The following is an 8385-nucleotide window of genomic DNA, read 5'->3' on the forward strand; positions in this document are numbered from 1 at the left end:
TCAGAGTGCTTAAGTGACCTGTGGAAGGTCAAGCAGAGAGTATGTGTCAGACCCACAGACCCATCAATCCCGCCATCTTTTCCTCTGTATTATAAGTGAGTTTCTATTATGTGTCAAGCTTTGGACTAGGCATTGGGGCTACAAGGGAACCTACAATATGGCCCCTACAACACTAATCATGGGGTAGGTGAAACTGGAATTGACTTGAAGAGGCCTTGGAGTCAGAAGGCTGGTGGTCCCAGAGGTTGTCACTGGGACACCCAAAAAGCAATGTCCAGAGTGTCATGGTGGCCTCAGGAAGAGATATTTAACTCTGTGTGGATGGTTTGGGGATAACTCAACCTGGATTTTGAAGAAGGAGTCGTGTTCAAGAGATAGAGACATGAGAAACATACTCTAGGTGTGTGTGAGGGCGGGCAGTACAGGCAAAAACAATAATAATTTTTTAAAAAGGTAGAACATTGTAGGAATTTGGAAAATACAGGAAAAAAATTATGAAGAAAATCAAATTTGTAGGGATACATGAGGAGTATGGCTATAGGGAGAGATTTATTGATCACACAGCAGAAGTGAGAGAATCTGGAAATGAAGGCATCTCCTGTACTAAGCTGTGTACCTTTCCATACAACTTATTGTAAGGACCTGAAGGTACAAATGGATCAGTGTCACCATAGAGCTGACAACTAGGCAGCCAGGCCCTCCCAGCCATGCTCTCCATAGGTCTCCCCCCTATAACCCAACCTTGTTACACTGGCTCTCCTTATCTGCTTGACTTTTTCAAAACTCTTATCACTGAAATATTATATAAAACTAGAGGCCCAGTGCATGAAATTTGTGCATGGTGGGGATGCCTCAGCCCAGCCTGCACCCTCTCGCAATCTGGGACCCCTTGGGGGGGGATGTCCAACTGTCGGTTTAGGCCTGATCCCTCAGCCTAAACCGGCAGTTGGACATCCCCTTTCACAATCCAGGATTGCTGGTTCCTAACCACTCACCTGCCTGCCTGCCTGATCGCCCCTAACCGCTCGCCTGCCTACCTAAACACCCCTAACCACTCGCCTGCCTGCCTGGTCGCCCCTAACCGCCTCTGCCTGCCTGCCTGATGCCCCTAACCACTCTGCCTGCCTGCCTGATCGCCCCAACCGCCTCTGCCTCAGCCCCCGCCACCATGGCTTCATCTAGAAGGATGTCTGGAATGATGTCTGAAAGGTTGTTCTGCTGTCCGGTCTCATTAGCATATTACGCTTTTATTATTATAGATTTCTTCTTTACAAGTTTTTGCCACTCTCTCCACTAAAATATAAGTTCCGTGAGAGCAGAGATTTTGTCTATCTTTTTCTCTGCTTTTTCCTAGTGCATAGAATAATGTTTGGCATGTGGTATACCCTTAATACTTGTCAAATAAATGAATGGACCTGACATAGAAAAGAATAGAAGATCCTGCTGCTAGTGAGATTCAGGAACAATGAAGTTCTGTGATGGGCCAGAGTCCTGTCTCTCACCTGGGATGCATGCTTTTTCCCTCATCACTTTTTTTGGGAAGTTTTATAACTTTATTTGACAATCAGCAGTAGTTCTCATCCACATTAACTGTTTTCAGAATTTTGAAAGTGGTCACAGGTTCATAGGTGACCAACATATAGAGCTTGTTTGGTGAATTTTCATACTCATCATGTTTTCTAGACAACTGTATCTGGGTACAATATGGGACATTACTTATTCCTTTGGCCCAGACAGCTTTGTTCAGCCTGAGGTCAATACATACATTTGGAATTCCCATTTCCTTTGTGGCAAATTTCTGGATCTCTTTGAGTGCCCAAGGGGCATGCTTCTTGAAACCCACTCCATGAATGTACTGTGAATGTTGATGCTGTATCTCTGGTTACCACCTTGTTGATGGCAGATAGCCCTTCTTCTCACCACCCTTCTTTGCAGGAGCCATTATGCTGGGCCCAAGTAAGTGGTTGGGAGTCAGCATCACTTCTATTTCCCTTGAATGCCTGTGGCTTTTAAGAAGCAGTGGTCTTAATCCTGCCATCCAAATGTTTCTTTCCACCCAACTTGTTTGCTCTTGGCCAACATTTACCCCTCCCATGCCCACAATAGACATTGAAAATCAGTCATGGCATTTTTTTTCTTGTAGCCTTAGAATCCTTGTCAATATCACTCTCTAGACAGACACTGCTAATCAATAGGAAGTGACATTAGAGAAGACATTACCTTTCATCTGACCATGAACAAAACTAAACAGATGTGAGAAGAGAGTAATATAGTAGATGTAATGAGGAAGGGACCAATTTGTATTCCAAAGAAATATTACAATCTTCGGGTCTTTAGACTTCCCCAACAATGACAAATGAAATAGTTTGGAGATTATATAGCACAGTGATTATGAGCATGAACATTGATTTCAAGCTGTCTGGAATGCAATCCTCATTTTACAGTTTTCTGACTATGTACTTATGGGCATGCTACTTAACCTCTCTGAGCTTCAGTGTCCTCATCTGTAAAATAGAAACAATAATCATATCTAAATCATCAGAATTTTATAGAGGGAACAATAAAATCACCCACATAAAGCACTTAGCCCACTGCCTAGGACATAGTAAATAATCAGTAAATACTAATTACTGATTTTTTTTCAAAATTGTAAGATTTACAAGTATAAAATTAACCAGAGGCTGGATCTGGAACTCCAAAAATATTTGAGCTAAAATTGGTCCACTCCCTCTCAGGAATATATAAGACAAAATCATTCTCCACTCAGTTTCATCAAGTTTTCTATTTCCTTTTTCCAATTTTTATTCATATTTCAACCACTATTAAAAACATTAAATAAAATGTTTTAAACAATAAGCACTTACCCATAATCATAGCCCTTTTACACAACTCATTTCATTTTTCACATCCCTTCCCAGTCCTTTCCCAAATGTATGTAATTTTTCAAACAGTAATCACTTCAGCAAAGGGAAGAACACAAGGTTCAGAAGGAACATGTGTCTCATCTCCTCACTTCTGCTCACATTACACAGAGGGAAGCCAGTCATGTGGTCACACCTAATTTTAAAGGAAGTAGGGAAATGTAATTCTACATTACATCACTGGGAAGAGACCCAGTGATGTTTGATGGACAGCAGTAATAACCATCATTACTCCTTAGATATTCTTTTATCTCTGTTCTTCCCAAGGTAAGTTGGGAAACAAGGGGACATAAGCAAAGGGAGGGAGGAGGTCCTTAGTCCCTCCATTTCTTATTTGTAGTACTCAGGCTTCCTAGCTTCTATTTCCTTCTAGATCATTTACTAGCCTCTAAATTCCTCATTATTTTATCATGAAGAATAATTCCACTGTGGCATATAAGTTATTGCTCCCAAATTTTCATACAAATCCATCACTGGCCTCAGCTAATAAATGGACCTTCTATTAGCATATCTTACCTTCCCCAGAAGGCTGTGTGTGTGTGTGTGTGTGTGTGTGTGTGTGTGTGTTGGAGGCCATAAAAGCCCCCCCCTCCACAACCTCCAACTTTTTTTCAGATACATAGATATTTATTGACAGAGTAGGTATTTCTTTGAATTGTAAAATTCTTAAGGGGTGCAAGCAGTTCATGTTGGAAGTCAAGAGCATGGGCTCTAGGGCCAGGTAGTCATGGATTCAAATTTGGCTCCTTCCCTTATTAATTCTGTGAATTTAAGGGAACTTTTTAACTTCTGTAAGCCTCAGTTTGCTAACCTATAGTATGAGGAATTATGTTAATTTCTATAGAGTTGTAATGAGGATTTAATAAGTACAGTCCCTGAAACAAAGTAACTATTCAATAACTTCTGGCTCCTACTAGAATGCTCTTCTCTTCCATCTAGGAATCCCTTTCTTCACCTTTGTGACCCGCACAGAAAATGATAGAGCCATCATTTCCTTGAATGTTATTTCTTTACTTATATTAAACTAGAGGCCCGGTGCACGAATTCATGCATGGTTCGGGTCCCTGGGCGTGGCTGGCGATCGGGGCCTGATGGGGGCCATCTCGCCCAGTTCCAATTGAGCCGATTGGGGCCCGCCGGCTGCGGGGGGGAGGAGGGACCGTGGGAGGTTGGCCAGCCGCTGGAGGTTGGCTGTGGGAGCGCACTGATCACCAGGGGGCAGCTCCTGCATTGAGCGCCTGCCCTCTGGTGGTCAGTGTGTGTCATAGCAACCGGTCATTCGGTTGACCTGTCATAACCGTTGCTTAGGCTTTTATATATATATATATAGATAAAAAATATTAATTAGGGATTCTCTAGTTAAAAGTGCCAGAAAACCAAACTCAAAATGCCTTAAGCAAAAAGAAAAAAAAATTATCTGTCTTGTACACATGAAAGATCAGGGATAGGTAGGCTTCAGGCACAGTTGGATCCAGCTGCTCAAATAAGGTCATCAGAGCTCACTACTGTTTTTATTTTCTTCTATTTGGTTTCATTATCAGGCTGAACTTCCCTTGATGGTATTAAAAAGACTGCCAGACAACTTCAATGTTATATCTTATTCTCTCAATAACCATGCTGAGCCCAGACCATTTTTAATAAAAATTTGAGCATTACCTTCCATTGGAACTAGATTAAGCTGATGGTTGTAAAATATTGCAAATATATTAAATACCACTGAAATGTAGGCTTTACAATGGTTAATTTTATATTATGTGAATTTCATCTCTATAAAAAATAAAGTTAAAAAATATCTGCCAGTTGCCATAGTGCCTGCAGTGCTATGGTTCAGAGTAAAACTGACCATCATCTCCCATCGCCCCCCTCCAGCCCCTGCTCTTGCCTGGACCCCTTAAACAGGACCTTCTGCTTTGTCTGAAACAATGAGAAGTTTCCTTCCAGGCCTCCTTTTCTCTCTTATTTTCTCTTCCCTGTGAGAAGAGGCAAGTCCTCCAAGATTGGTGAGGTTGAGGAAAGGAAGTGAATCCCCTCATGCCTTTGTGTTAAGGACATCCACAGACCTAGATAGCAGCTCTGGGTTTATATTGTAACCAGTTAATATACAAAGGGACCTGAGGCCTTTCCAGTGCTGCCCAGAGCCGCCACCTTCCTCACCAGCTGCTCCCTGAGTCTCTTCCCGCCACCAGGTCAGAGTGGAGCTCCGTATCTGTGTCCATGTTCTTGCTGGCAGGAACGCATTGGCCTTGTGTCTGGGGAAGGGGCTTTGCTTTAGGGAACATCCTACCCACTTCTTCATCCACCTTGACATTCTTAGTGTTTTAATGACCATCACCAAAAAAAATGACATGAAGCTATTTTTTTATAGAAAAATATGTATTTATTGATTTCCTTTACATCAGCTTGCACTTTAAATTCAAGGCAAAGGCCTTTCTCACCGTCAATCACCAGCTGCTTTGGCCCTATTTGTCCTTCTAGGTCGATGGACATGTGACCATTTAAAAGGACAAGTAAGCTCATTCTTTCGAAATCTATCATGTTTGGAAATCTGGAACTTCAAAGGAAAACAAAAGGACCTTTTCATCCCCTTCCTTAGTCTAAGCTGTTTCTTCTTTGGAAGCTAATTTCTAACTGTAATCACAGGAGAAAGGAGGTTTGGGCAATTATGCTGTGAATCTGATCTGCAGAGGCGGCCCACTGGGATGCTGTTTTCCTCAGGAGCTACAGTTTTGGCCAAAATCATCTGGGAAACTTTTCTCTCCTTCTCATTTATTCTGCCTATGGAGACCTTGTTAATCATGCCAAAATGCTTCACATTTGTATAGCCATTTTAGCTTTTTCCAAAGTCTTGTCACATTAATCATCTCATTTGATCATTACAAGTCTCAAGAGAGGTGGGTAGAGAAGGGACTAGGATTCACATATTACAGAGGAGGGAAGGGAATCCCAGAGAGGTTAAGCAATGTGCCCAAGGTCACACAGCTTTTCAGTCAGAGAGAACTAAGCCTAGAGACTGTTCATGCAAACCTCCAGCTTTGGTCATAGCTGAATCACAAACATGGATGGCTGCCCTCCGATCTACATCAGAAACCCACTGTAAAAGATCCAAGGAGTGAAATTCTCCCCCAGATATATTTGGTTTGCTCTCCTCATTAATATTTGACTCGGCACCGCAGTTGCTCCTTTGGTGACTTGTTCTTTTTGCCATCAGCCTGATGCTTGTAGAAACCAGAGGATGGCAAAGTGACTTGGGTGCACCTTCCTTTGATCTGTTTTAAATGACATCCTATTTACAAGATACACTTCACTTCTTTTGATGTGCAGCTCACTAATTAGCTCACATCTGAGTGCAGGTTCCCTGGGAGAGAAAAAAAATTAATTAGCTCATTCCACCTTGAAAAGACACAATTCTTGAACTAATTATGGTATTTGAATGATTGATTTCCTTTAAATACACATGTATACAGGAATTTTACAGTTAAGAAGAATATATAATGAGAAAGAAGATAGAAAGCTAAGGGGAAAGGAACATGATAGCAATTCCAGGCAATAATCATGTTCTTGGGGTCCAAGGAGAAAGTTTGGGGATTCTTTATTATCCAGGTAAAACATCATTAATCTGCAGAGTTTGTTCTTAACCCTCCTTAGGTCTCTAATGTTTTCTTCTTTGCCAACCCCTGGTGACTAATGTCTTTAAGGCCAAACTACATATGTGAATTTGCTGTCAGAAAAAGCGGGAGAGAGAGAGAGAGAGAGAGAGAGAGAGAGAGAGAGAGAGAGAGAGAGAGAGAGAGAGAGAGGTATTTAATTTATACTAAATTGCTAATGACCGATATAACTTTCCAGCTAGCTTTCCTCTTTCCACAATTATTTATATTTTAATGTGAAGCTGAAAATGTATCCTGATGAATGCTTCTCTATATGTAGATGCCACAGCTTGTGTATAATATGTTTATGAAAAATGATGCTGTGGTATATTGTGATGTCTGCCATGAGCACAGAAATTGGGAGTGGTCATATCTAAATCACATACTTACTATCCTGATTGTAGCTTGTAGGAGAGCAATATTTGTGGTAGCAGGGAGAGCTTTTCAGGATTCAGGAAATCACACTGTGCCGGGTATCACCTATTCCACTCAAAGGTTGGCTGCCACTACTGATCATATTTCCAGTGGGTGAATGTTTTTATCCATGTCAACATTTATATTGTAAATCCCTTGAGAATAGAAACTTTTTCTTTTTGTATCTCAAGGGGTATGGATTTTAGTTGGTCCTGAACAAATATTTGTTGGAAAAGCACAAAAGAGGTAACATACGTAAGTGGGTAAATAAATGGCTTACTAAATAAAAGTTTATAGCTACATGAGACTGAAGGAAGGATATAGTGTAACAGAACTGTGTTAGCCATGTTATTTAGAGAAATAAAACCAATAGGAGATGGATATATGGATGGGTGAATGGATGGATGGATAGATAGAGATTGATAGATATAGTTTCTATTTATCTATTGACTTATGATGAGGAGCTGACTCATGCAATTTATGGAGGCTGAGACATCCCAAGATCTGCTGTCTATAAGCTGGAGACCCAGCAAAGCAAGTGGTGTAGTTCAGTCCAAGACCAAAGGCCTGAGAACTGGGGAAGTGGAAGGTTTAAGTTTCAATCCAAGGGCACCAGACCAATGTCCCAGCAGAGAATAAGCAAATTCTCCCTTCCTCCACCTTTTTGTTCTATTCAGGCCCTCAACAGATTGGATGATGTTCACCCACATCGGGGAAGTCCATCTGCTTTACTGAGTCCACAGATTTGAATGCTAATTTCATCTGAAAATGTCCTCACAGATACACCCAGAAATAATGTTTAGCCAAATACCTAGGCACACAGTGATCCAGTCAATGCGACACAAAATTAACTATCAGAAGACCCCTTGGATAAGCTGGTAGTAAGTCCTGGGAGAAATGTACCATGTGGCTTATCCTCATTGAGTAGTATAATGGCCAATATCTTTGAAAAGTATTATGTAAGTGATCCAGTGATAACTTTTAAATGAAGTTTCTTGTATCAACTCTCTAAGATATAGTGGAGAAAGCATTCAATTGTGCCCACTGAGGATATTTCTGAAATCATGTGAAACAAAGGAGTATGATATAGGAGGATTGCCATAGGATTTCCCATCTCCCTCCCAGCCCCAAGGTGGGCTCCAGCCTTCTCTGTCAGCCTTTTCCTTGTGCCTTGCTCTCTGCTCAGGGCCCTCCTATGCCCTGGAATGGAGCTGAGTCTCTCATTGTGAGGTGGAGGCTGAACCTCAGCTCCATCAGGTAAACTGAGGCACACTACAGTCAAGAGTAAGGAGCAGAGACAGGTGCAACCCTGCCTCTGTCTCACATGTTCAGGTGCTGCCCTTGAGTAAGTCATTTTTTCTCTCTGGGTTATGCTTCCTCCCTTGGAAATATAGAGTTGGGTTATC

At 41.6% G+C, this 8385-nt stretch overlaps 1 pseudogene; it reads right to left on the reverse strand.

The window, feature by feature from the left end:
• Positions 1-1564: 1564 nt before the first annotated feature.
• Positions 1565-1942, reverse strand: LOC102247754 (annotated as a pseudogene).
• Between the last annotated feature and the right edge of the window lie 6443 nt (positions 1943-8385).

Source organism: Myotis brandtii, unplaced genomic scaffold (assembly GCF_000412655.1).
Source record: "Myotis brandtii unplaced genomic scaffold, ASM41265v1 scaffold32, whole genome shotgun sequence".
NCBI lineage: Eukaryota > Metazoa > Chordata > Mammalia > Chiroptera > Vespertilionidae > Myotis > Myotis brandtii.